At 43.9% G+C, this 21,019-nt stretch overlaps 1 protein-coding gene across 2 annotated transcripts in view; it reads right to left on the bottom strand.

The window, feature by feature from the left end:
* LOC137437637 (uncharacterized) overlaps window positions 1-20,718 on the bottom strand; it is a 172,865-nt gene extending 152,147 nt beyond the window's left edge. Inside the window, exon 1 of one of the 2 annotated variants that reach the window (XM_078766105.1) lies at window positions 20,497-20,718. The gene's annotated coding sequence lies outside the window, so the exon portion shown is untranslated. The remainder of the gene's footprint in view (window positions 1-20,496) is intronic. The other variant, XM_078766106.1, reaches the window with a different exon arrangement.
* Window positions 20,719-21,019: the final 301 nt, after the last annotated feature.

Here is a 21,019-nt window from a genome sequence, read left to right as displayed (position 1 = left end):
CCAGAGGAAAGAAGTTGGAATTTCAAAAAACTGGATCTGGGGTGAATTAGCGGGGGTAGAAAAGATCAAGGCTTTGGATGGGGGAAGATAAGAGATGGTGGTGAACAGCTGTTTTAAAGACCTGGAGGGAGGAGAGGGATTGAAGAGTGTGGGAGTTTGTTCCAGAGGCGGGAGAAAAGAGGAATGAAGGAGTGAAGGTGAGCAGAGGGCCTAGATTTTGGCAGTTTAACCACAAGAGGGTTGCTGGCAGATCTTGTGTGACCTGCAGGAATATTTGGGGGACATAGCACAGAGAGCGCTGGGGGAGAGGTGGGACAGAAGTCGGTAGAAGACAGAAAGACCACCAACCTGCCTGCGGGGAGTCAGTGAAAGGCCCTCGGAGTTAGCTTCATCGCAGGAGATTCCAATGATTCTGAAAGCTTTTCTTTCAACAGCGTGAAGCCGAGCTAGGTGTGAGGCAGGAGCACAGGACCAGAGGGGGGAACAGTATTCCATTGAGCTGCGGATGAAAGCCTTGTATGCGGTGAGCAGCTCAGGTGTGCCAAGGAAGGACTTCACATGACAGAGGATGCCCAGTCGGCGACTGGCTTTGGAGACCAGCTTGGAAATGTGGTTCTCGCAAGAAAGATCATGGCAGATAGTGAGACCCAAAAGCTTGAGCGACAGAACTTCTTGGAGAGGAATGTTGAGAAAATAGATGGGAGGGTTTTCCAGTCGGTCTTTTCGGAGAGACATAGCAAGTGTGAGATTTGTCAGGATTGAAAGATATGTTCCACTTGTTTGACCAGTATGATTTTGTCCAGGTCTGCAGAGAGTAAGGAGGCTGCAGACTGCCGATCTGAGGGATGAGGAATGAAGTGGCAGAGAGTGAAGTCATCAGCAAAGAGATAGAGAGGATTTTCCAGAGAGTCGGAGAGATCATTAATGAAGACCAGAAAAAGCACAGGGCCCAGAACACTACCTTGGGGAACTTCAGCCAGAACAGGGAGGGGAGATGAGAGAAATCCATTCAGGGCCACACGTTGACTACGACCAGAGAGGAAGTCCGCAAGCCATGCATGGAGATTTTCCATAAATACCATAGGAGGAGAGTTTGGTGAGCAGAGCTGGGTGCCAGACTGTATCGAAGGCACGTGATATGTCAAGGGAGACAGCTGTGATTTCGTGTTTGGCATTGAGGACCTCCATCCATTGTTGAGACAGCAGAAGCAACATGTCCAGAGTAGAATGACCTGGTCTGAATCCAAATTGATGATCGGAGATCAAGCCATTGGAGAAGAGGAAGGATTTGATATCCGAAGCCATGATGGATTCCATGACTTTGCTGATAAATTGGAAGCAGGCTGATTGGTCTGTCGTTGCAAGGATCTGTTTTTGCACCTTTTGTGTGTAAAGTGGTAATGTTGGCTGATTTCCAGGATGCTGGCAGATGACTGAGCAAAAGAGAGGGTGAAAAGAACAGAGAGAGGGTGAGATAGAGCGACAGAGCAGGATTTTAGGACCCGTGGGCTGATGCCGTCTGGTCCAGTTGCAGAATCAGATTCGAGGTTTTACAAAAACTTCTCCACCTTGTTAGAAGAGAAGGACACAGAGTCCAGGAGCAGTTGGGTTCGACTGGGTAAGGTGGGAACAGAGAGACCAGAGAGAGAGAGGTTTGGGACAAGATTTTGAGGCAAACACAGAGTTTAGGCATTCGGCTTTGTCACGTGCGGTGTCAACTGTGTAGCCATTTGAGGTAGGGGAGGGGATGGAGGGGGAACAAACACCAGACACGGATTTGACCAGACGCCACCAGGATTTGGAGAAAGAAGACAGGTTTGAGAGTTTATTCTTGAGTGTGGAGAGATCGTGCTTCCTGGCACTCCTGCGGGTAGACACACACTTGTTCCGAGCTTGGTGGAAGGAACTGAGATTGCATTCAATTGGATTTGCCTTCCAAGCGTCAAAGGCAAGTTGTTTCAGGGCAACAGCCTCACCACAAGATTCAGTGTACCATGGACGGAAGGAAGGGTAAGACAACTGAAGACGAGATGGGATAAATCTGTGCATGAGAGAGCAGTTGGCTTTGGAAGAATTCCCAGGAAGAATTGATGTCAGAGGCAGTAGAGATGGGAGACCAGTGCAGATGATCGATAGCAGCTTGCAGACCGTGCCAGTCAGCCTGAGTTAAATGCCAGACTCGTCGGCACTGAGGAGGCTCTCTGAGAATGGCCAGAGAGATGTCCACTAACAAGCACATGATCAGATGAGCCGATTGGAGCAGAAGAAGAGCAGCAGACATTTGCAGGGAAGTTAGTCATAACCAAGTCCATAAGAGAAGATACTCCATTGACTGAGATCCGGGTCGGAAAATTGACAGATTGTGTCAGTCCCAATGAGTCGCAGAAGTCCTTTGCTGAGGTGCCATGGCTGGTGAGAGGGGAACCCACACCCAGCTAGCTAACATGATGACGGTTGAAGTCACCACATATGAGGAAGAGAGAGTTGGGATGAGTGGATAGAAGTTGGTCCATGTTGTCAGACAGCGAAATGTAAATCGAGTCATCACTGTTTGGGGGACGGTACAGAACACATATGAACAAAAGGTGTGAGCGGAGAGGACGCCGTAGCCAGAGGTACTCCTGGGGGTGGGGTGGAGAGAGGGCAGTGCAAGGAGAGTGAGGAAGAGTTTTTGATAAAGATAGCCACCCCACCACCAGGACGAGGCTCAGGTCTATGAGCCAGGAAGATATATTACGATATATTATATTACGGAGGGAGTAACCAGGAAGATATATTACGGAATCAGAGACATCTTGAATCTTTCAGAGACCTCATCGTCTTTCTTGAAGAGTTGGCGAGTTATCAACGGCATTCTGAGCAAATTGTAAATTCCTCCCAAAAATCACCTTTGACAGTTTATCCGGCCTGGTGACAGGTTTCTCATTTACAATCTTTATTGAGCCAAAGACTTGTGCCTGGCTGACCATACGAGGTGGGGGGAAAAAAATAGTAGTGGTCGGAGTGGTAGTACAGGGTCTCCCAAAAATACCTAAACAACTTTGGTTGTTCATATATTTAATACCAAAAATGATACAACAATACCCTTTGTTTTACATGATACAGAAACTCCAACTTTTCTTTATTGTCAGGACTGGTGGTTTAATGTAAAAGAAAATGGCGACTCCACAGGAGAAAGCTCAGTGCATCGAATGGTTCAGAGACGAAATGCGACATGCAAGTTCAGCGTAATTTCCGTACAAGGTATGGAAAGAATCCGCCATCGCTGACTGGTATCAGAGAGTAGTACAAGAGGTTTAAGGAGACCGGAAGTTGTCAGAAGCAGAAAGTACCAGTCGACCAAGCACAAGTGCAGCAGACAGACGTTGCACGAGTGCGTGAATCATTTCAACAAAGTCCCAGAAAATCAATCCGACATGCGTCCAGAGAACTGGGACTACCAACCACCACTGTACACAGGATTTTGAATAAAAGACTGCAGGCATAAAGTTTCAAGGTGCAGAATCTGCAGGAACTCAAACCAAATGACAGACCCAAACACAAGGTGTTTGCCTTGGAAATGCTCAGTCGCATAGAGGATGACGAAGATTACCTGAGAAAGGTCATGTTCATGGATGAAGCTTGCTTTCATGCATCAGGGAAGGTCAACCAGCACAATGTGAGGATGTGGGGCTCTGTAATCCCCCACATGGTCATTGAACATATGTGACAGTCCAAAGGTCAATGTGTGCTGTGGCCTTCTCCATGACCGCTTGGTGGGTCCGTCTTTATTTGTGGAGGATAGAGTGACCTCAACATTTTATATGAACATGTTGGAAGGATTTGCCTTCCCACAGATTGAAGACCTGCAACCGATATCATTTCTCAACAGGATGGCGCCCCCCCCCCCCCCCCTCAACCGTCCTGAATGAAAATTTTCCAGGTCGCTGGATTGGCCGAGACGGATCAACTGCCTGACCCTCACGATCATCAGACATGACCCCCCTTGATTTTTTTTGTGGGGGTTGGTGAAAGATGTCTACAACACCAAGGTGGCAAACTTGCAGTATCTTCTGTCTCGGATCACAACTGCATGCACACTGGTGGGCGCAAACATGGCAAGAACTCATGTACCGCCTTGATGTCCCTACATGTGACAAACGGATCTCACATTGAAGTGAATAAATGGCGTGCACAGAACATTACGAGTTTCTGCATCGTATAAACCAAAAGGTATCATTGTATCATTTGTGGTTCTAAATATATTAACAACCAAAGTTGTCCGGGTCTTTTTGGAACACGTAGTAGTAGTGGTAATGGTGGTGGTAAAGGTAGTGGTAGTGGTAGTGGTAGTAGCAGAAAAAGTTAGTCATTCCCTTTTTATCCAACAATTTTGATTTTTACTGGAAAAAAACAAACCTGGACACAATTAGCATCAATACCCAAACTCCTCTCATAGTCTGCATGAGTATTCATCTCTGGCTTCCACGATACCCACAAGTTATCAGAGCTTATGGAAAGATGGAAAGATAAGTCTGACAGTAAAGATTGTTAAACATTTTAATGTTAAAATCGTATCTTCCATTGAACAAGCTCCCAAATCATTTAGCAGCTCTCCTTCACATTTGCTCTGCATTTTCAGATGTGTTTGCACCCTCATCAGATCATGATACAAAACCGACAGGCAGGACACTACAAAGTATACAAATTCTATGAATAATGAACACTGATCACACACAGAATAAAAACAGCTCGTTTTGGAAATCCTCCTCCTTCTGCCTGGTATAAACAAGGTACCGAAGCACCTGTTATTAAAAGGGTAGGCCATTGTGTTGCAGTACCCTGACAAAACCAAAAGGAAATTGCCTTGGACTTGCACCGAGAATGAGCTGCGATTGGATTCCTTGCCCAGGGCACCGCTTTGGTAATAGATGCACCTGTCAGAGATCAGGACCTCAAGGCAGGTCTTGGCAGGGCAGGTCTTGAGACACTTTCCCCAAAGCTAATAGTCATAAAACCTACTTTATCATAAAAAGATCATACAGTTAAAAAAAAAAAAAAAAAAAAAAAAACAATATGAGAATTTAAAAATCTCACGACTCCATGTTTTGGTATTTTCAACATGAGATTTCCACAATATACAAGTTCTAACATCACGGATCGAGTTTAGGTTTTCACGGGTTAGTCTCCTCTTCCATTTCCTAATTTGTTTTTAATGCATCGGATGGTTTTGCTTTTGTTGAGGAATGTACTGTATTGTTATCCTCGTCCACAATTACCAAGTAAAAGTACAGTAAAATGAGGTTGGAGCAAACTAGATATGAAAGGCATTCAGGCCCATTGGAAAGTTGTCTGTACTACTCTTCCCTTTCCAATACAAGTGGGATTAAACTTCGCGGACATATATTACGTATGCAAACGGCAAAAGGTGGAGGAAACTAAATTGAGGAAATTAAAAATTGAAGAAAGGCAAGAGAATGGTCAAGTACAGAGAGTACAGAGGAGCGTGGGTGGAAACGAAATAGGTTTGGGGGGTTACGGGGTTTACTAGCCTCAGTGGCTTAATGGTTAGAGCGTCTGCTCCGAGTCTGGGAGGTCGGTGGTTATAACCCCGGCCGAGTCTTACCAAAGAATACAAATTGCGTGCGCTACTTCCTTGCTTGACGCTCAGCATTGAAAACGATAGAGCACGGACAAACAACTGCAGGTTGGTCATATTAGTGGATGCTTTGATGGGCCAAATGACCTCCCCCCTGTGTCGAAGGTCCTTGTAAGGGAACATATAAGGGGGGGGGGGGCATTTATGGTTAGAGGTGGAGGGTTCAACAATTGCACCAAATGTTTGAAATAATTTGTAAATCTTCGTTATCCTTCACAGTTCTCAAAAGCACAATCACAATTACTGCACCACCACTGGGTTCTGACAGCAAAATACATCTCGGGAGTATAAATGATGGCCGCGAAGCAAAAATAGGTGATTGCTTCATTATGGATCCTGCTCCATCTGTAAAAACACAAGTATGCTCTACTTGTTAAAAGAAGTGAAAAATCTTGCTTCCTCCTCCAAAAATCCTGCAGCAGAACCTAAACAAAGACAAGAATCGCAAATTCAGCTGATAACTCCAGAACTCTTCTACCATGGAGTCATATCCGACTATAAACCGTCTTCATGACACACTGCCAGCAGAGGGAGCAGCCTCTCCAAAGCATGCACGGAAAGCTGGCCATCTTGTCTTCAGTTAGATTGTGATTATGAACAATAAAAATGTATTTTTTGAAAAGTGGGCAATTATGCAAGGAATGGTGGCAAATAGTCCTTTGAATCTAGGATAGACGGCTCAGAGGGGTGTGCATACCACCTCTAGGCCATCCTGCCATCCAGGCCTATCATGGCTATTCCACCACCACATCCATCAACCCCAACCCCAGAAACTATCGGGGACACCTCTTCGCCTCAATGCAAGTCAGGGCCCAAATCTACCCCGCTTCCCAAATTCGTCAGGGCAGCACAGTGACGGTCAGAAGACCAATCCGTCTCGATGGACTGGCCCTTTCCAACTCTGCCATGGCCTTGACTTTGCGACGGTGGGGGTACACCATCCTGCATGTGGGGGATCTTGGACCACTCCTGGGTCATCGATCGAATGTCTCCGTGCCGCGGGCTTGTTCGAGAGAGCTGTCCGGGGAAATACAACAATAATAACCCCAACCCCATTACACAGGCGCGTGCACACGCTGCATGGCACAAACCCCACCCACACCGCAAACAGTCCAACACAGGCAACAGGGGAAGGCGTGGGTAAAGGGATACATCACAGACAGGACATCAACCGTTACGCATATGGGGATTTATTCCTCTTTCTTTTTCGGTGGGGTGGAAAGGGTGGTTAGGTGAGGGTTGCCTCAACACAGACATGTTGACACTTAACACCCACAACTCAGAAAAATCAATACCTCAGGATACCAAGCATGCACACGCCACACAGACTATGCGCAATTAAATTCTGTTTAACCTTTCATCACCATATCTGGTACCCTGCAAATAAAAATGGTTACGAACTACTCATAAGGATGTGTTTGTTCAGTAAATGTATATATATATATATATATATATATATATCAGTACAGTTTTGGAAGAATGTAATAGGCTGTGGATACACAGCACAGGCATGATGGGCCAAATGGCCTCTTCCTTGGTACAAGTTTCCACGTCACCCTCCTCAGTATTTTGAATACAGAGCACAAACACGTATTCAATGAGCCAAGACTAGAGTTTTTAGTTCTCAATAATGCAGTGACTATTCGGCTGAAATGTCATCAATTGTTCCACGAGTTTTTCAGTAGCAAATGGCAATGACCAAGATACATTTTATAGAGTTAGTACAGGCCACAGGATCCTGCTGTGACCCGCGGTAAGACCAGGGACACACAAAGCCACTCCGAGTAAACCGCTGTCTTCCTCTGAAAAACTTCGCTCTCGGCCTAGTGCTTTTATCTCTCTCTCATCACGTTCTCCAAATATACGGCTTCAGATAAAATCATGGTGATTCATATCCAAGTGGTTAGGTTTTCTTCTTCAGAATCTTATCTGACATGACAGCTTGTTTTGTCAAAAATAACGTGATATTTAGATCATAAGCTTGCTTAGGGTTGTTCTCCAAACATTATTATTACTATTATTATTATGATTACTATCATTATTATTATTATAAAAACATTATGTGAACAAATGCAATAGTTTCCCGTTTTCCTTTAAAATTCTACACTTTTATATTATTCAGAGTTCCTCACTGTAGTTCACTTCTGTAAGGATGTGACGTTTTTTCCAAAACGAAAAGGCGTCGCGATTTAGTGGTTTGAAAGGCAACGTGACGTCACTTGCTTCAACACATCAATACCACATATGGGAACAAGGTAATGCAAAGAACTTGGACACAGGAGTACACCATGTGCTTGTGCGTTATCCACACCCCATTATTTAAATCGATGAGTTAATTTACTCAATTTGACTGTGGAGGTGTGCGAAGAGAAGGGAGAGTGGGAATGAGAGGTGTGTGCCGGCACAGGGACATCGTTGAGGTGTTCTTATATTTTTATTTAATGTTTATTAATTTCCTCATTACCCCGCGCACGTGAATCGAAAAGCGGGATTAAGCAATTGGTTCACTTCTGCCTGTCCACAAATGTCTGGGCTGGTGCTCCTGCCTCACACCTGGCTCGGCTTCACGCTGTTGAAACCAAAGCGTTCAGAATCATTGGAATCTCCCGCGATGAAGCTGATTGAGAGGGCCTTTCACTCACTCACCGCAGGCAGGTAGGTGGTCTTTCTGTCTTCGACCGACTCCTCTCCGGCCTTGCTCCCTCAGCTCTCTCTGAGCTCTGTCCCCCAAATATTCCTACAGGTCGCACAAGATCTGCGTGCAACCCACTTATGGCTAAACTGGCAAAATCAAGACTCTGCTCACCTTCACTCTTTCATTCCTCTTTTCTCCCGCCTCTGGAACAAACTCCCTCACTCTCTTCAATCTCACTCCTCCCTCCAAGTCTTTAAAACAGCTGTTCACTGCCATCTCTTATCTTCCCCCATCCAAAACCTTGATCTTTTCTACCCCCGCTAATTTCACCCCAGATACACTTTTTTGAAACCACAGCCTGATGTTGGCTTAGCGGTTATGGTGCCGGCTTGGGATCCTAGGATCCTGGGTTCGAATCCCGGTCGATCGCTGAATTAACGCCAGGGGGGTTGACTCAGCCTGTCATCCTTCCGAGGTTGGAAAATTGAGTACCAGTTCACTGGTAATTCCCTGTGTGTTGCAAGATGCGACCAACAGGGTTGGCGGCAGGAAGAGCATCCGGCCATAAAACATTGCTTCAAACAGGGACCATGGTGCCCGAAAAAGGCCAACCCCTGCTCTGCAGGGAAAAATGGCCTTCAAAGGTGGTTTTATACACTTTTTTGAAATACCAACTTCCTTCCTGGAAGTCCTTGCAGTGTCCTTGTGTTTTATACTTCTCCCCACCCCCCCCCCCTTCCCACGTCTCCTCCCCCCCAAGCCCTCTCCCTCCCACAGATCTCGCAATGTCCCTGCTCTCAAATGTTGTGTTTGTGTGCTTCCCCTTCTCTCCCCATCTTGTCTACTGTTCCCCTTATTATATACTTTGTGTGTCTCTGATTTTTTTTGTGTGTGTGATAAATGTTAGCTCTTTCACAAGCCTCGATTCTGTATACAAAAATGTAAATTTTGAACGAACCTGTAGTTTAGCAGTACTTTGGCCCTGAATTGGTCCCAATCACGTATGCACAGAGACAAGCGAGATTATTTTTAAGAGGTGAAGCCGCTTCAATATTTGGCTGAAGAGGAAGAATTTCTTCAATATATGTCCGTAAATCAAAAAAATGAAGAAGGAACAAATATAACTGTTACGTGCTCCTCCCCAACCCCCTGGTCACAGTGTACCTCCGAGCCCCGAGAGTGTTATTCTGTATGTCAAAGATCAATGGTGAAGCCACACCAATTGTTACCAACAAACAAATATTGTATTAAGATCACACAAGAATAACAGTACAACAATAATAGTAATCAAAAGTACAATCAATATATATCCTATGATGGTACCATCAGTTTCGTAATACATAACTCACTGTGCTCCAAGTGAGTGAAACAAGAACATTCCCAATCTCTTTCCCGGCTTCAAACCAAGGTTGATTCCGGTTTCAAGCCAAAGTCGATCCGCTCCAGCGATCGTCAGAACGATGTCTAATCGACCAGTATCCCGTTTGGATGACAGTCACAGTCACCCAGCCAAAGCTGCGCAAAGGCGCCCTCCAGGCAACTGGGAAATCACACCCTCGGGTATGGACGTTTCACGGCTCCAAATTGGCGAACCGCAAATTAACCTTCAAAAGCCACGTTGCGCGCGCACGCACACGCACGCACACGCACACACACACGATTAACGTCTGAATGCAGTGAAAATGGTTGAAGCAAAGCAAAGACCTTGCGCGATGCGCAAAGCGCGCGAGTCGAAATGGCTGATGGCCCGTTCGAGGCGTAACGGCCCTCTGATTATTCTCTCCGGAATCGACCGCAAAACCTGTCATGCAGGTTTATCTGTCACAGCGATGACAACTCTGTCGCAGGAATCCCTTTCCCGGGAAACCAAAAGTTCATTCGTGACTCTCGTTCGTCAACGTTCGCTCCAGACCTCCAAGTAGCTCGGCTCCTTCTTGTCCGACTCACTCGCTCCACCTTCTTTTTCTCCTCTTCGTCTTCGTCGTCATCCGGTTCCCGATCTGGTTTCCTGTTTCTTTTAAACTCTAACTTTTTCACCTTTTGGAAACAGTTCATAAACAATAAACCTTTTGAAAACAATAATAGTACATGGAATCAACAATGTTTACAGTGGATGAAAACCACAACAACAGAAGTGACGAATCCGTAACACTAACCCACAGTGTTTAATTCTAAAGGGGAGTTCTGAAGGGTTTCATTCGTTTCTGGGCTTTGCCTATTTCATACTAAAAATTCCAAACTGAACCGATTCGTTCAGACATGGGTGCGATTTTTATTTTTACTCTGCCAACGTGGCAGTCGAACAAAAATTGAAAATCATTCCAAATGGAAAACGTGCTGTTTTCAGGACATCAAATGACAAAAACAGACGAAGAACTAATGTAACATGTTAAATAAAATGGTGTAAAAGACGCTGGATCAACGGCTCTGAATTTTCTGAATTTAAGGGATCAAAGGCGAGGCACAAAAAACACGTTTTGCCTTCCCCTTTAATTTGAGTCGATATCGATGAACTTTTGGCACAAATGCGCTTCAAAACTTCCCCTTTTGGGATACATAAGGAAATTACACATTAGAAGTCATTCTCGGGTTCATGCGTGGGTCAACATCTTCTACCAACTAATGCATGCAGATGAGACACCTGGCTTAATGATCATCCAAGGGGGTGGTGCATTCTGATGTAATGCACATGTTCTTATACTGAGCCTTAAATATTTGGTAAAAAGGAGGAGGGATGGTTTTCACAGGGAAGCAGAAAGGAAGGCAAAAGGGGATGCATGATGCCTCAGAAATTTTTGTCGATACAATGTGGACATGTTGTGAAAACTAATAATTGCTGATGTGACAACTTCCCCAAAAAGTTAAATGTTCCACTCTTTAGAAAGTGTCTAACTTTGATTATCAGAGTATTTTAAAGAAGAATTTGATGCAAAGGGTTAATTTTGTATTTTTACACGAGTATCATCAACTTTCAAAGATATGCAAGGAAGCAGTTTCCAGGGTTCAAACCTTGAACATTGAATCTGCTCAGAGTTGCACAGTGTTGAGCTAATAACGTGTTCCTCTTGCACATCTGAGAGGTATTAACACTTTAAGTTTAGGGCATCACTTATAAAGACCTCAGGTCATTCCACAAAACCCGGAACAAGTGTGTCAACTCTGATGATAGCCAGAAAACACCATCTGGCCAACCTCAAGGCTGAAATCTAAACCCTGTCGCCTCTTTTGAAGACCTGGTGATGCCTCGTCAAGTCTATCTGGAGTATGCTGCCCCTTCATCCCTTCCCTCAGTCCAAGCATCACCACAGCTGACTCTCATGAGCAGGCAGAATTCCACAATTCTGCGTTTGTTACCCAATCTTGTGTACCCAACTCTTCACTCAGGATATTGTGTCTCTCACTTGAGAAGGTGGAGAGGTTTCCGGAAATCCAAGACTGATTCTATATGACAGTCCCAGGTGGTATCAGTGCACAAGTCCTATAAATCTGCAATGCTGCTCTTGCTGATCCTTTTTCTGCTCCATCCACATGAACGTTCTCTCTGCATAAATTGTCATCTGCTTAGAAGTCCACTAACCTGGCTGTAATACATCCCACAATCTTTGGTCCCGCCCCCCCCCCCCCCCCAAAAAAAATAGGTACTTCCTTTCTCCTCAGAAACTACACACACAATTTTGATGAAACGTGACAACAACCTTCAACACCCATGATGTGTCAAAATTTGTTCAAGGCATATAAAAAAAAAATAATAATAATAATAATAATAAAAAACAGCACTTGAGGGAGTGCAGGGGGGTGGGGTTGCCCCCTGCCCCCCCCCCCCCCACAAAAAAGGCATTTGCTTTTTTCTCAGAAACTACACACACAATTCTGATGAAACTTTACCGCAACCATAATCACTCGTGATTTACCAGTTTGTTCAGTGCATTAGAATAATTGGGGTCTGAGGAGGTATACGGGGTGGTGGAGAGGGGAGGGGGGGGGGGGAAGTCCCCCACAAAATCGGTTTTTTGTTTGTTTGTTTAAAGTCTTATGATCATGTTAGTATGATTCTACATGCTGCCCTGTCTCCTAGCAACCATTGAAATTGGTTTAAAATACCTTTAGTCAGTGTTGTATACTGTTTATTCCACCAGGTGAGCGACAGGGGTATTGCCCCTATTTTTTTTATTATTGTTATAGCAAAATGATACATTTTTAAACTATGCTGGTAGCAGGCTTTACACATACAGTGCATCCAGAAAGTATTCAGACCCCTTCACGTTTTTCACATTTTGTTATGTTGCAGCCTTATGCTGAAATCGTTTAAATTCATTTTTCCCTCATCAATCTACACTCAATACCCCATAATGACAAAGAGAAAACAGGATTTTAGAAAGTTTTTCAAATTTATTAAAAAGAAAAAACTGAAATATCACATTGACATAAGTATTCATACCCTTTGCTATGACACTTGAAATTTAGCTCAGGTGCCTCCTATTTCTGTGGATCATCTCTGAGATGTTTCGACACCTTTATTGGAGTCCACCTGTGGTAAATTCAATTGATTGGACATGATTTGGAAAGGCACACACCTGTCTATATAAGGTCTCACAACTGACAATGCATATCAGAGCAAAAAGCAAGCCAGGAGGTCGAAGGAACTGCCTGCAGAGCTCAGAGACAGGATTGTGTCGAGGCACAGATCTGGGGAAGCCTACAATAAAAATTCTCTGCTGCATTGAAGGTTCCCAAGAGCACAGTGGCCTCCATAATTCTTAAATGGAAAAGGTTTGGAACAACCAGGACTCTTCCTAGAGCTGGCCGCCCGGCCAAACTGAGCAATCGGGGGAGAAGGGCCTTGGTTAGAGAGGTGACCAAGAACCCGATGGTCACTCTGGCTAAGCTCCAGAGATCCTGTGTGGAGATGGGAGAAACTTCCAGAAGGACAACCATCACTGCAACACTCCACCGATCTGGGTTTTATGGCAGAGTGACCAGATGGAAGCCTCTCCTCGGTGAAAAACACGTGAAAGCCCGCTTGGAGTTTGCAAAAAAGCACCAGAAGGACTCTCAGGCTGTGAGAAACAAGATTCTGTGGTCTGATGAAACCAAGATTGAACTGTTTGGCCTCAATTCTAAGCGTCATGTCTGGAGGAAACCAGGCACCACTCATCACCTGCCCAATACCATCCCAACGGTGAAGCATGGTGGTGGCGGCATCATGCTGTGGGGGTGCTTTTCAGCAGCAGTGACAGGGGGACTTGTCAGGGTTGAGGGAACAATGAATGGAGCAAAGTACAGAGATATGCTTAATGAAAACCTGAAACAGGGTGCTCAGGACCTCAGACTGGGCCGAAGGTTCACCTTCCAACAGGACAATGACCATAAGCACACAGCCAAGACAATGCAGGAGTGGCTTAGGGACAACTCTGTGAAGGTCCTTGAGTGGCCCAGCCAGAGCCCTGACTTGAACCCAATCGAACATCTCTGGAGAGACCTGAAAATGGCTGTCCACCGACGGTCCCCATCCAACCTGACAGAGCTTGAGAGGATCTGCAGAGAAGAATGGCAGAAAATCCACAAATCCAGGTGTGCAAAGCTTGTCGCGTCATACCCAAGAAGACTCGAGGCTGTAATCGCTGAACAAAGGTGCTTCAACTAAGTACTGAGTTGAGGGTCTGAATACTTACGTAAATGTGATATTTCAGTTTTTTCTTTTTAATAAATTTGCAAAACTTTCTAAAATCCTGTTTTCTCTTTGTCATTATGGGGTATTGAGGGTAGATTGATGAGGGAAAAAATGAATTTAAACGATTTCAGAATAAGGCTGCAACATAACAAAATGTGAAAAAAGTGAAGGGTCTGAATACTTTCTGAATGCACTGTATTTTACATCACAACTAAACAACAAATTAACACACTCTGGGATTGAACCCGGAAGCCCCGAACCCCTCCTCCCCGCATCATTACAAGCCACCGTGAGGGTTTTGAGCACAGCGACAGTTGTTAACAATGATTGGTTCTGTATGTGCGGTTAAGTGTGTACGGCTGTTAAAAATGCACTGCTATGTTTGTACGGCCGTTAACAATGTACGGCTATGTGTGTACGGCTGATAATGTACGGTTGTTAACAATGTACGGCTAGGCGTGTACGGCTGCTAACAATGCACGGCTATGTGTGTGCGGCTCTTAATGTACGGATATGTGTGTACGGCTGTAAATGTACGGTTATGTGTGTATGGCTATTAACAATGTAAGGTTGTGTGTGTGTGTGGCCGTTAACAATGTACGGTCATGCGTGTATGGTTGTTAACAATGTATGGTTGTGTGTGTACGGCTGTCAATGTACTGTCATGTGTGTGTACGGTTGTTATTAATGTATGGTTGTGTGTGTATGGTTGTTATTAATGTATGGTGTGTGTGTACGGTTGTTAATAATGTATGGTTGTGTGTGTAAGGTTGTTAATAATGTATGGTTGTATGTGTACAGCTGTTAATAATGTATGGTTATGCATGTACGGTTGTTTATAATGTATGGTTGTGTGTGTAAGGTTGTTAATAATGTATGGTTGTATGTGTACAGTTGTTAATAATGTATGGTTATGCATGTACGGTTGTTTATAATGTATGGTTGTGTGTGCACGGTTGTTAATGTATGGTGTGTGTACATCTGTCAATCTACGGTCATGTGTGTGTACGGTTGTTAATAATGTATGGTTGTGTGTGTATGGTTGTTAACAATGTACGGTCATGTGTGTGCACGGTTGTTAATAATGTATGGTTGTGTGTGTACGATTGTTAATGTATGGTGTGTGTATGTCTGTCAATGTACGGTCATGTGTGTGTACGGTTGTTAATAATGTATGGTTGTGTGTGTATGGTTGTTAACAATGTACGGTCATGTGTGTGCACGGTTGTTAATAATGTATGGTTGTGTGTGTACGGTTGTTAATGTATGATGTGTGTATGTCTGTCAATGTACGGTCATGTGTGTGTACGGTTGTTAATAATGTATGGTTGTGTGTGTATGGTTGTTAACAATGTACGGTCATGAATAATGTATGGTTGTGTGTGTATTGTTGTTAACAATGTACGGTCATGTGTGTGTACGGTTGTTAATAATGTAAATGTATGGTTGTGTATGTACGGCTGTCAATTCGATGGGTGGGCGTGACGTCACAATCACGTGATTTTGCTTGGATACGCGATCGCCATATTGGCAAAGGGGAAAACCAAAGCCATTTACCCCATGATCACACGTATTATCGTCGTTCCCTTGTGCACGACTCTCGCTTTCGGAAACATACTTGCTCATCTGTCGCTTTATTTTGGTTGAATTATTTATACATTTAGTTCATCAAACTGTTTGCAATGTCCTTTCAGTATACGGAACATTTGCCAGGTGAGGCATTGGCCAGGTATTGAGTGAAACTGCAATTAATTGGGCTTGATTCTTGTCCCTACCAGCATTCAGCTGATTCGTGTAAAAAGTTAAGTGTCTTCTTACTCAAGTTAGCTGAAATAAAGTTACATGTAAATTTACATCTAATTGATGGTGGGGAGAGAAACAAATGTCAGGTTATAAATCGACTCCCCCCAAAAAATGGATTATCGGACTAAAAAAAAAAGTAAATTCGGCCTTGGCATGGCTTCTGTTAAATTTAGCCCTCATCCCAGAACACATGTTAAATTCAGACATATGCCCAGAAAACATGTTAAATTCAGCCAAAAGCCCAGAACACATGTTAAATTCAGCCATAAGCCCAGAATACATGTTAAATTCAGCAATAAGCCCAGAACACATCTTAAATTCAGCCATAAGCCCAAAACACGTCAAATTTAGCCATAAGCCCAGCACACGTTAAATTCAGCCATAAGCCCAGAACACATGTTAAATTCCGCCATAAGCCTAGATCACATGTTAAATGGTATGTATTATGTAAATAAATCTCAATGGAATGCTGTTCTCCGCTCTGAGCTGGTGCTCCTGCCTCACACCTAGCTCGGCTTCACGCTGTTGAACCCAAAGCTTTCAGAATCATTGGAATCTCCCGCGATGAAGCTAAATCCAAGGGCATTTCACTCAATCACCGCAGGCAGGTTGGTGGTCTTTCTGTCTTCTACCGACTCCTCTCTGGCCTTGCTCCCCCAGCTCTCTCTGTGCTCTGTCCCCAAAATATTCCTACAGGCCGCACAAGATCTGCCAGCAACCCTCTTATGTCAAAATCAAGACTCTCTGCTCACCTTCACTCTTTCATTCCTCTTTTCTCCCACCTCTGGAACAAACTCCCCCACTCTCTTCAATCCCACTCCTCCCTCCAGGTCTTTAAAACAGCTGTTCACCACCGTCTCTTGTCTTTCCCCCATCCAAAACCTTGATCTTTTCTACCCCCATTAATTCACCCCATATCCACCTTTTTTAAATTCCAACTTCTTTCCTGGAAGTCCTTGCAGTGTCCATGTGTTTTCTACCTCTCCCACCTCCCCCCAAGCCCTCTCCCTCTCACAGATCTCCCGATGTCCCTGCTCTCCAATGTTGTGTTTGTGTCCTTCCCCCTATCTCCCCATCTTGTCTACCGCTCCCCTTATTATGTTTTATGTGTCGGTTTGACTTTTTGTGTGATTAATGTTGGCTCTTTCACGAGCCTCGATCTTGTATACAAAATAATAATAATATTTAAAATATATATATGTATATATATATATATATATATATATATATATATATATATATATATATATATACAGCCATAAGCCCATATCACATTAAATGTAGCCATAAGCCCAGATCACATGTTAAATTCAGCCATAAGCCCAGAATACATGTTAAATGTAGCCATAAGCCCATATCACATGTTAAATGTAGCCATAAGCCCAGAACACATGTTAAATTCAGCCATAAGCCCAGAACACATGTTAAATGTAGCCATAAACCCAGAACACATGTTAAATGTAGCCATAAGCCCACATCATATGTTAAATTCAGCCATAAGCCCAGAACACATGTTAAATGTAGCCATTAGCTCAGATCACATGTTAAATGTAGCCATAAGCCCAGATCACATTAAATGTAGCCATAAGCCCAGATCACATTAAATGTAGCCATAAGCCCATATTAAATGTAGCCATACGCCCAGATCACATTAAATGTAGCCATAAGCCCAGATCACATGTTAAATGTAGCCATAAGCCCAGATCACATGTTAAATGTAGCCATTAGCCCAGATCACATGTTAAATGTAGCCATAAGCCCAGATCACATTAAATGATCACTCACTCACCGCAGGCAGGTTGGTGGTCTTTCTGTCTTCTACCGACTCCTCTCCGGCCTTGCTCCCCCAGCTCTCTCTGTGCTCTGTCCCCCCAATATTCCTTCAGGTCGCACAAGATCTGCCTGCAACACTCTTATGGTTAAACTGCCAAAGTCTAGGCTCTCTGCTCACCTTCACTCTTTCATTCCCCTTTTCTCCCGCCTCTGGAACAAACTCCCCCACTCCCTTCAATCCCACTCCTCCCACCAGGTCTTTAAAACAGCTGTTCACCACCATCTCTTATCTTCCCCCATCGAAAACCTTGATCTTTTCTACCCCCGGTAATTCACCCCAGAGTCCTTGCAGTGTTCATATGTTTTATTCCTCTCCCACCTCCCCCCAAGTCCTCCCGATGTCCCTGCTCTCAAATGTTGTGTTTGTGTCCTGCCCCTTCTTCCCCCTCTCTTTTGTGTCCTTCCCCCTCTCTCCCCATCTTGTCTGCCGCTCCCCTTGTTTTTTGTGTTTTGTGTGTCAGTTTGTCTTTTTGTGTGATTAATGTTAGCTCTTTCACGAGCCTCGATCTTGTATACAAAAAAAAAAAAAAAAAAAAGGTAGCCATAAACCCAGAACACATGTTAAATGTAGCCATAAGGCCAGATCACGTTAAATGTGCCCATAAGCCCAGATCACATGTTAAATTTAGCCATAAGCCCAGATCACATGTTAAATGTAGCCATAAGCCCAGATCACATGTTAAATGTAGCCATAAGGCCAGATCACATGTTAAATGTATCCATAAGCCCAGATCACATGTTAAATGTAGCCATAAGCCCAGATCACATGTCAAATGTAGCCATAAGCCCAGATTACATGTTAAATGTAGCCATAAGCCCAGATCACATGTTATATGTAGCCATAAGCCCAGATCACATGTTAAATGTAGCCATAAGCCCAGATCACATGTTAAATGTAGCCATAAGCCCAGATCACATGTTAAATGTAGCCATAAGCCCAGATCACATGTTAAATGCAGCCATAAGCCCAGATCACATGTTAAATGTAGCCATAAGCCCAGATCACATGTTAAATGTAGCCATAAGCCCAGATCACATGTTAAATGCAGCCATAAGCCCAGATCACATGTTAAATGTAGCCATAAGCCCAGATCACATGTTAAATGTAGTCATAAGCCCAGATCACATGTTAAATGTAGCCATAAGCCCAGATCACATGTTAAATGTAGCCATAAGCCCAGATCACATGTTAAATGTAGCCATAAGCCCAGATCACATGTTAAAAGTCGAGTCATGTTGGTGGAACAATCAAAACATTACAATCCCAATGCTGAAATTAGTGGTATCACATTGACAGTTTAACTTTTTAGATTTTCTTTAGCTTCTATTTTACATGACTACCATAAACTAAAATAAACTATGACATCACTAACCCGATATGTGATGTGCTGAACAAATGTAGGTATAATCCGACTTGGGCACCCACAGGTTTCTCTCGTACCGGTATCTTTCTTGTCGAGATTGACAGATTTTACCCATAGAATTCTTCTCTCAGGTTCAATAGCTTTGACTTGGTATCAAATAAAACGAAAGTTCTGACTGTTTTGCTTTATTGTTCGTGCAATTGAAGATACAGAAAATTTTGACCAAGGCTGCAATTACAGAAATATCGAAAGACGAAAATATACATGTAACTTGCGAAGGTAACAAGTACAACTCAGGTATACAGTACGTGCACGCAACACGCGTCTTTCCTCTTTGTTTTCCCCATTCGAGTTCGTTGCTAAGCGGACATTGTGCATTCAGGAGCGACAAAGTTCCCGGATGTCCGACCCCGAGAATGTAGGGTCGTGTGTGTGTACGGTCATGTGTGTGTGTGTGTACGGTCATGTGTGTGTACGGTCATGTGTTTGTGTGTACGGTCATGTGTGTGTGCGGTCATGTGTGTGTACAGGCATGTGTGTGTACAGGCATGTGTGTGTGTGTGTACGGTCATGTGTGTGTGTGTGTGTGTGTGTGTGTGTGTGTACGGTCATGTGGGTGTGTGTGTGTGTGTGTACAGTCATGTGGGTGTGTGTGTGTACGGTCGTGTGTGTACGGTCATGTGTGTGTGTGCGTACGGTCATTGTGTGCGTACAGTCATGTGTGTGTGTGTACGGTCATGTGTGTGTGTGTGTGTGTGTACAGTCATGTGTGTGTGCGGTCATGTGTGGGTGTACGGTCATGTGTGTGTACGGTCATGTGTGTGTGTACGGTCATGTGTGTGTACGGTCATGTGTGTGTACGGTCATGTGTGTGTACGGTCATGTGTGTGTACGGTCATGTGTGTGTGTACGGTCATGTGTGTGTGTGTGTACGGTCATTGTGTGTGTACGGTCATGTGCGTGTGTGTGTACGGTCCTGTGTGTGTGTGTGTACGGTCCTGTGTGTGTGTATGGTCATGTGTGTGTACGGTCATGCGTGTGTACATTGATCACAGTGTACTTTAGCAACTCGAGCACTTTTTCCTTTATCTGGTTTCCTCTATTTAAACACATTTCACAAGTTAACCCGCAAACCTGTTGTCATTCATTGTCCCACCTACTCCATATGAACACACTGGACCACGTGGGCGACCATATCCGCTCCCTTTCCCTGTCTAGATGGTCGAAATTATGGATCGCGCCGTTTCGTGTTCACACACACACACACACACACACACACACACACACACACACACACACACACACACACACACACACACACACACACACACACACACACACACACACACACACACACACACACACACACACACACACACACACACACACACACACACACACACACACACGTTATCTTCTCGCAGCATAACGACAAAGCACGGAGTTGTTTATCTTTGAGGATAACAAATGCTTACAATAATGTAGTGATTGTAATATGAGACTGAGAGTAAGCCATATGTCTTGACAGATCTCAGGAAGGGAGTGCACTTACCTTTGAGCTGTCCAGTTTGGGTCGGATTACCCACCCAAAGTATCACCAACACCTGGACCGAATAACAGGTTCCTGCCCAAATCACCTTCGGCCAGGCGGTTCGTGTTCACCACCTAAACGATAACATTGGGACCGTCGAAGTAGTAGAAGTAGCAGCACGTGCTAATTACCGGTAACATGTGTTTACCTCTGGTGCTGCGTTTGATTACTACCATCGAATGCAGTACCAGCAGGGGGCGCCGCATTATGAAGCACAAATGCACAATACATATCAAGTGAAAACTGCCGATAAAAAATATATATTTTACCAGATTACCAAAATACCTTCAGCAAATTTGTAATTTTCCGTCCACAATAACAATAATAATAACAATAATAATAACAACAATAAAATTAATAATAACAATGATAGTAATAACAATAACATTAATAATAACAATACAATAATAATAACAATAACAATAATAACAATAATGTCATTAATTAATAACAATAATAATAACAATAATAATAATAATAACAA

The sequence above is a fragment of the Myxine glutinosa genome, chromosome 12 (genome assembly GCF_964187855.1).
Source record: "Myxine glutinosa chromosome 12, kmMyxGlut1.1, whole genome shotgun sequence".
In the NCBI taxonomy this organism is placed as follows: domain Eukaryota; kingdom Metazoa; phylum Chordata; class Myxini; order Myxiniformes; family Myxinidae; genus Myxine; species Myxine glutinosa.
The sequence above is the reverse complement of the archived record's forward strand: the minus strand, read 5'-3'. Positions and strand labels throughout refer to the sequence as shown.